Below are 8,624 nucleotides of genomic sequence, written 5' to 3'. Positions count from 1 at the left end.
GAACCAGAGAAGTGATGTAGGATGAATCCACTAACCTAATCCTAAACTCACAGTCCTGAGAGAGCAAAAAAGATAGAGCCTTTCTGGTTTCACTGTTATTAACAGTGTTGATATGGTAATTACACACATACTTCTAAGTTATTCTGAATTACTTATCAGCTAGATAGTGAAATTACATCCATTTTATAAATAAGGACATTTAAATTCATATGTGTTCTATAAGTTTCTCAAAAGGAATATACCCCTAACTATTCACTAGCCCAAAACAGGGGATCTTATAACCATTGGGCCCAGGACTTATCACTCAAAATACAAAAATAAAGCACAAAGTGAAGTATATCTCATGGAGTGACATTTCATAACTTTAAACTCATTTGATTGCATTTAATCAGAACTTTACTTAAATTTTCACCTACTCAAGGCCCTACAGTAAATACTGGGGAATACAGAAACTTTAATAAGAGAGAGTTACGTCTTTAGAGAGCTCAGCATTGGTTATACTTACATTCCTATAAAAAGTAAATATTTTATAACTAGTAAAGCTTCATTCTTTCCTCCAGCTGATTCTCCTTCACTAGTTTTCTTTTATCTTAGAGATAAAGTCCTTCCTGTAGACATACAGTTGGAAGATAGCAATAGCACTTTCTGAAGACATTTAGAGAATATTAATCTGGTTACTAGGACACAGGGGACGTGGATGAAAGACACAGTACTAGAAGAAAAGATGTGATTCTGGGTTATAGAAAGCAGCTTGAATGCCCAGGAGATCTATGCAAATGGATAAGTGAGAAATAAGAAATGGCCAAGACGTGGACTGGGTAGTCTTTGGCAGCAAACTTGATAACTAGCTGTTGTAATACAGATCAAGCTGGATGGGTGTCTTGGAGTGGGATGAGTGAGTGCTATGTCAGCTTCAATGTTTCAATACTCCTAGTATATTGGGAAAGTTTACAGCTTCACAAGCCTAGGTAATATTCAGATTTCATGAAACATCCTCTGATCTAGGTTAGGGCACTAAAATATGAAGAGTGACAAGATGCTACCTTCAGAAATGCCACTGGTAGAGCAGATTTGTACAGTTCATCACTTGAGTAATTGAATACTCACCTTGCCTAGTATATTCGATGGGAAAGACTTTCCTCCTTTTTGGTTTGTTTGAGACTATTGTGGATGTAGCTCAGAGGTCTACTCCACATTTGTAGACCCCTCACCCTATCTCAGTAATGATGAAACAATCCATGGACATGGCACTCATCCAAGATTTGTACTTAGAGAATTTCAACAGTGATAGACAAAATTCTTTCTTTTTCTGTTACGCTGTCAGGCTTCATTTACACTGATGTCTGCCTCCAGTATCTTGTGTCTCATCTCAAGATGTCAATCTGAAAATAAAGGCTATGAATCCACCAAGTCCTTCTTTAAAATTAATGAAAAGAAAGGGGGAAAGCCTCTTAGTTAGAAATGGGTACTGTACTGAAGCCATCAGAAAAAATGAAGACTGACAGTTTAATTTTGCTAAATACTATAAGAGAAAGGATGTCAGCTGGGATGACTGGTAGCCCTGCCCTAGGTGACAGTAATGGAGTATGCTGGAGAACATCATAGTCATTTCCTTTAAAAGTATTTTCAAAAATTTACATGAAAAGAGCTGGGAGTAATCCCTCTAAATGGGGGCTAAAGGCTAAATGTCATACTTCATCTTTTCTCCCCTATATTTCTCAAAGAAGCTGGAGTGGGCTTATTTATTTAAAATTCATAATTCCAAAATGCCTCTTCATGTTCATTTCACTTGATGGGAAGCTCTCTGTGCATCCTCAACTCATACAGTCTTTGGGAATGATGTCTCAGCAGTGACAGCTACATTTACCTGGCTCAAGTCTTCTCCACTCAGATGCTTCTCAATTTAGAAACTGTCAAACACTTCAGGTGCAAGAGAGTTGGCACTATTGAAATAGGCAGGTATATGTACCGTGTTCTTAACTTTACTTGGACACAGGGACTGTAACCTTAGAATTAATTGCAAAGGGTAAGTTTACTAAAGTGGCTAAACAAGAAAAGTATCTCAGACAGAAAACCTACCTTCAAGCGGTGAAGGTCAGTTTAAAAATTAGCAATTACACACAAGTCAATCTGCATGCAAGCATATTAGAGAAATGGAAGACAAAGTTTTGAGGTAGGAACGATGCAATTTTTGTAAGAACAGTTTTCAAATGTAAAAATAGCTCACCTCAGGAGGGCACCCAAGAAAGAGACTCCAAATAATCTTTTTGAAAAAGAGTCTAAAGTTCCAGCATGTAAGGAAGAAGGAAAGGAAACAGCATTGTTGGCGGAAATACAGTTCGAAGACAGTCATAATCAAAAGCTCAGACGGTTTCTTTGGAACCCCTAGGACTGTAATGACTCTATAGAAATCTTCCAAACTGGATGAGAGCTAAGCCTTTTTATCTCCCACACTTACCACCAGGGTAAAGTGGGTGCTTTGGACAAGATGCTTCTAAGCAGTCAAAAGATCCAGAGGATATGTGGCCAAAAAAATCTTAGCTTCCAAAACTATAATCAACTATAGGGATGAGGGACTGGCTTTTGCAGTGGGAGAATCACAGATGTCAATGCAGCAGACATCAGCATTGCTGTTAATCCCTCAGATTCACTTGCATAAAAGTTCTATAAGCCACTTTTAAGATTCTGGGGGTTTCTTTATTAAAGTATATTATTAAAAAACTACAGTATGTTCAGTTTGTATACAACACACATACCAACTGTCTAAAAACTAAGCTTGGATTTCAGGCTCCTTTAGCAGATTATCATGGAAGACCCACCATGTTGACACAAAGGGTACTTGTAACAGGCATTGACGAAATGACTGTGGATGGTCTGAGAGACTGCTACACTTGCTCATTAGTATTATGTAATCCTCCAACCTGTTCATGTCCAAGTTCATATAATCCACTTTAATCTTTTAATGCATTGTTGTTGTCTTTCCTGTTTCTTGGTGGAGCTGACTTCACTTAGTTAATGATGAGCATTCTTACCTAAAATGACTTGAAGATCCAATAAAATACAAAATCTCGGTAAAATCTGAGCATCCTTCCTAGGGTTGTTTTTTAAAGTTTGTTATATTGCTGTGGATTTGTTGTTTTGCTCCTTAGAGTTACTAGAAATTCCTCATGTATTTTTCCCCACTATGTTATTTCTGATTCATAGAGTTATTTGCATCAGTGCCCAAGACGATTACAGAACCCTTTCCTAATGCTATTAATATGGCTCAATTCATGTGTCTGCTCAGTAATCCCAAGTAGGGAGGATTGGAAAGAGATAAGACAGGCATTATGCTTCCTTCTTCATGACAGTCATTGTGAGATGCAATAGTGTCCTTCACTTTGGAGGTGATGTTCTGACATGGCTCATTGAATTCCTAAATAATTTACTTCTACTGTAATTTCTTGAATATTCATAGATTTTTTTTGTCCTTGACTCTGAAGTTCACGTCCTTTACTAAATCCTCTAGTAAAGTTGTCACTTCTCTTTTATCAGTCTGATTAGCATGATGTCACAAGAAAGTTCAATACCTCAATGTTGTGTTGGACATCCAGATGTTCAGTCTCTTCAGACTATATAATTATAGAGGTTAGGAGAGCACAGTGGCCTCAGAACTTGTCAGGGAGGCAGATCTCCAACCCTCTAGTACATTTCTTGCCCATTTGATTAGTGGATGGTCATTCAAGTTTTCCTATGGAAAAATAGTCCCTGGCTGGACTTTTAAGGTTTTTATGGTGTAACATTCTAACAAGTCCACTTCTTTTGACATTGTTTTTTTTTTACTTAGCTACTCCCATAAAATGTTTGTCATTTCTTCTTCATTGACTTAGATATTTTTGCCTTTTTTACTCAAAGCAAAGTATTCCATATCAATAAAGTTCTCAAAACCCATCTCTGTCTTGCCACCCTGTGTCCAGAATCTCAATTTAGTTCATATATACTCTTTAAACCCCTGTCTGTATATGCTTATTAAGGCCTTCAACTCACTTAACCAGTGTGATGACTGTTCTTGATTGTCACTTTGAGAGGACTTGGGATTATCTAGGACACATGTCTCTGGGCACTTCTGTGACTGTATTTGAGAATGAGTGACAGCTTCACATAGACTGAGATCCAAGACTGAATATAAAGGGAAAGAGAAGAAGTTAGCTACCCAGCAGCATTTATCTCACTCTGCTTCCTGACTGCTAAAATGTGGCAAGCATGCTGGCACAACCTTCTTGCTATGATGGACCCTCAAACTGGGAGGCAAGGCAAAACAAACCCTTCCTCATTTGTTTTATCAGGCACTTCTCACAGCACCGAGAAAACTAGTACAACCAGACCATTGAATAATCACAGAGTTTTCAGTGTGAGTCACCAAATTAGATATTTATCAATAGAGAGAAAAGGAGGAGAGAGAGAGTTTGGGGAGGAATAGAAAGAGGGCACACTATATAGAATTGTAAAGATCTCTATATTAATTTTAAGAAAAACAATAAGTGAACTTTGTAGGCATAGAAATTCATGGGTATCTAACGAGTTAATGATTTTAAATTAATCGACCAAATCCTATGTCTGAGCATCCCATTCCTTCCCAAATAGGATGTTGATCATTGGCTTTGCTGACCTATAAGATATGAGAAACCCTAAACCCTCTGAAATTCAGTGGGTCTTAGGAGTAATTCATGAGGATCAACCTCTCCCCCTTCTCCCTTTTGCTCCTCCCTCCCCCCACTCTTTCATTGAAAAAAGTGAATCTCCTAAATGCCTAGAAGGGAGTCCTCTGCTAAAATGTGGCAAGCATGCTGGCACAACCTTCTTGCTATGATGGATGCTCAAACTGGGAGGCAAGGCAAAACAAACCCTTCCTCTTTTCTCCTTTCTTTCCTTCCTTCCTTCCATCCCTCTTTTCTTCCCTTGGTTTGTAGCTAGAATTTTCCTGCCTTGCCCACAGTCAGGACAAATCTTTGTCACCCACCAGTCCCACAGCTGCTCAGACCCAACCAAGTAAACACAGAGACTTATATTGCTTACAAACTGTATGGCCGTGGCAGGCTTCTTGCTAACTGTTCTTATAGCTTACATTAATCCATTTCCATAAATCTATACCTTGCCACATGGCTCGTGGCTTACCAGCATCTTCACATGTGGCTTGTCATGGTGGCAGCTGGCAGTGCCTCTGACTCAGCCTTCCACTTCCCAGAATTCTTCTCCTCCTTGTCCCGCCTATACTTCCTCCTGCCTGACTACTGGCCAATCAGTGTTTTATTTACTAACCAATCAGAGCAACACATTTGCCATACAGAACATCCCACAGCACTTGGGTTTTTGTTTGTTTGTTTGATTGATTGATTTTTATATCCCAAACAGTTTCCCATCCCTCCTCTCTTCCTAGTTCCTCCCCACCCCACCCCATCCACTCTTTTTCTGTTTCTATTTAGATACAGGTAGGCCTCCAATGGATATCAGCCAGCCATGGTATATTAAGTTGCAGTAAGACTAGACATTTCCTCTTCTATTAAGGCTGCATGAGGCAATCCAGTAGGAGGAGTAGATCCCAGAAGCAGGCAACACAGTCAGAGACAGCCCCTGCTCTCACTGTTGGGAGTCTCAAAAAAGACCAAGTTATGAAATTGTAACATAAATGCAGAGGGCCTAAGTCAGTCACATGAAGGCTCCTGGTTGTTGGTTCAATCTCTGAGAGCCCCTATGAACCCAGTTTAGTTGATTCAGTGGGTTTTCTTGTGGTGTCCTTAACCCCTCTGGCTCCTACAATCCTTCCTCCTCCTCTTCCTCAGGATTACCCAAGCTCCACCTAAAGTTTGGGTATGGTTCTCCCCATCTGTTTCTATCAGATGCTGGATGAAGCTTCTCAGATGAGAGTTGGACTAAATACCAATCTATGAGTACAATAGAATATTGTTAGGAATCATTTCATTGACTTTTTTGTCATTCATATCTAGTTCTATCCTAGATCTCTAGGGTGTCCCAGCTGTGGGTCCTGGCCCTCAGGGTGAGCTCCCTCTCAGGGTATAAGTCTCCAGCTGTCCCAGTCATTGGTTGTTCACTCCCACAATCTCTGCACTATCATTTCCTCAGCACATCTTGTGGGCAGGACAAACTGTAAGTCAAAGGGTTTGTGTCTGGGTTGGTACCCCAGTCTCTCCACTAGGAGTCTTACCAGCTTATAGGAGATGGCCTTTTCATATCCTCTATAGCTAGGAGTCATATAAGTTTACCCTTATAGATTCCTGGGAATCTCATTACGAAATGAAGACCCAGAAATAAATCCATATACCTATGGACACTTGATTATTGGCAAGGAAGCCAAAATTATACAGTGGTAAACAGACAGCATCTTCAACAAATGCTGCTAGCCTGACTGGGTGTTGGCATGTAGAAAAATGCAAACAGATCCCTATCACCCTGCACAAAACTCGTATCCAAGTGGATAAAAAACCTCAACATGAAACCAGTTACACTAAATCTGATAGAAGAGAAAGTCGCAAATAGCCTTGAACTCATTGGCACCAGAGGCAACTTCATGAACAGAACACCAATATAACACAGGCACTAAGATCAATAATCAACAAATGGAGCCTCATGAAACTGAAAAGCTTCTGTAAGGCAAAGGACACTGCCAAAATTTTGGACAAAAGAGCAGCCTACAGAATGGGAAGAGATCTTCAGCGAACCTACATTTGACAGAGGACTGATTCCCAAAATCTATAAAGAACTCAAGAAACTAGGCAACAAAAACCCAAATAATCCAATAATTCAATTTAAACATGATATAAACCAAAACAGAGAATTCTCAACAAAGAAATCTCAAATGTTCAAGAATCATTTGAAGAAATGTTCAACATCCTTAGACATCAGGGAAATACAAATCACATAGATATTCCATCTTATACCTATCAGAATGGCTAACATAAAAAGCACAAGTCCTCTGGCTTTCATACACAGATTTATTAGAAGATTAAGTAGCCTTCAGCTACTTTCTCCCATTTCCTGTCTCTCCTTATTTTCCTTTAATAATTGATATTGGTCCTTGCTAATGAATTTCCTTTCATAATACACCTGAGATCTCCACCTTAAATCTTAAAGTTGCTCTGTTGTCTGAGACAGGCTCTCAATGCTCAAACAGGACCAGTGATTAGTCCTCATGGCCAGCCTGCTGGTGGGTGCTTCAGCTACAAAACCAATCTTAGCATTTGCCCTGCTCAAACAACTGAAGAGCACTGAAGTCTCCAATTTTGTCTCTGGAAATCAGATTCTAGAAATGATTTGGGGTGCAGGAAAAATGTTGGGAGCTATTGTTAGAATCAACTCTTCTGGGGAAGTGAAGGACATAAGAAAGAGAGAAGAACTAGCTGAGAGGTTGTCATAGTAAAGTGTAAGACACTTCTCCAGCCTTTCCCCATTTCCTAAAATTAGAGCTGAAGGACTGAAATTTTTATTTATTTATTTATTTATTTGTGTGTTTATTTGTTTGTTTGTTTTCAAGTAAAAGAATTCCTTTACTGGAAGGGAAGGCATGGTGTTGGTAAAAACTGGAATGATCAGAACAGAATGCTCTCATACTCATCCAATAAATACACAGCTAGTCTGACCTCCAAGCAGTTCCTCTACAGTATGTGGAGCTTTTCCTTAGCTACAGAAACAACTTGTCTTAAATATTTTTAATGTATTTATTTAGTTTACATCCTGACCACATTGTGCCCTCTCTCCTCTCTTCTTATTCCCTTACTCACCTCCTGTCTGCTCCCCAATCCATTCTTTCTCTGTTTCTGTTCAGAAAGGGACAGGCCTCCCATGGGTATCAGTGAAGTATGGCATATAAGTAAAACTAAGCACCTCATCTTGTGTTGAGGCTAGGCAATGCAATCCAGTACTAGGAACAGGCTTCCAAGAGCCAGCCAAAGCCTTAGGGACAGCCCCTGCTCCCATTGTTAGGAGTTCCACAAGTAGACCAAGCTACACAACTGTCATATATATGTAGAGGGCCTAGGTCAGTCTAATGCAGGCTCCCTAGTTGTTGGTTCAGACTCTATAAGTTCCAATGAGTCACTAATCTGATCACAGGAAAGGACAAGTTCAGGCTACAGATCCACTATTGTTAGGAGTCTTACCTGGGGTCATCCCTGTTGATTTGTTAGAATTTCCCTTGCATCAGATTTCTACCTGACCCTGAAATGCACCCTTTTACTGGTCATCTCTTTCAGTACTCTTCCCCTACATCCACCCCCTAAACCATTCCCACAATTTCCCATCCTTACCCACCCCCAGTCCATCTGGATCTCTTCTATTTCCCCTTACCAGGGAGATCCATGCACCCGCTTTGTGCCTACTTGCTACCTATTCTCTCTGGGTCTGTGGATTATAGCATGGTTATCCTTTACTTTACAGCTAATATCCACTTATGAATGAGTACATACCATGTTTATCTTTCAGGGTCTGGGTTACCTCACTCAGGATATTTTTTTCTAGTTATATCCACTTCAAATTTCCTGATGTCATTATTTTTAATGGCTGAGTAATATTCCATTGTTCAACTGTACCACATTTTCTTTTTTTCTTTTTCTTTTTCTTTTTTTTTTTTT

The sequence above is a fragment of the Peromyscus maniculatus genome, chromosome 1 (genome assembly GCF_049852395.1).
Source record: "Peromyscus maniculatus bairdii isolate BWxNUB_F1_BW_parent chromosome 1, HU_Pman_BW_mat_3.1, whole genome shotgun sequence".
Classification (NCBI taxonomy): domain Eukaryota; kingdom Metazoa; phylum Chordata; class Mammalia; order Rodentia; family Cricetidae; genus Peromyscus; species Peromyscus maniculatus.
This window is presented reverse-complemented; position numbering follows the sequence as displayed.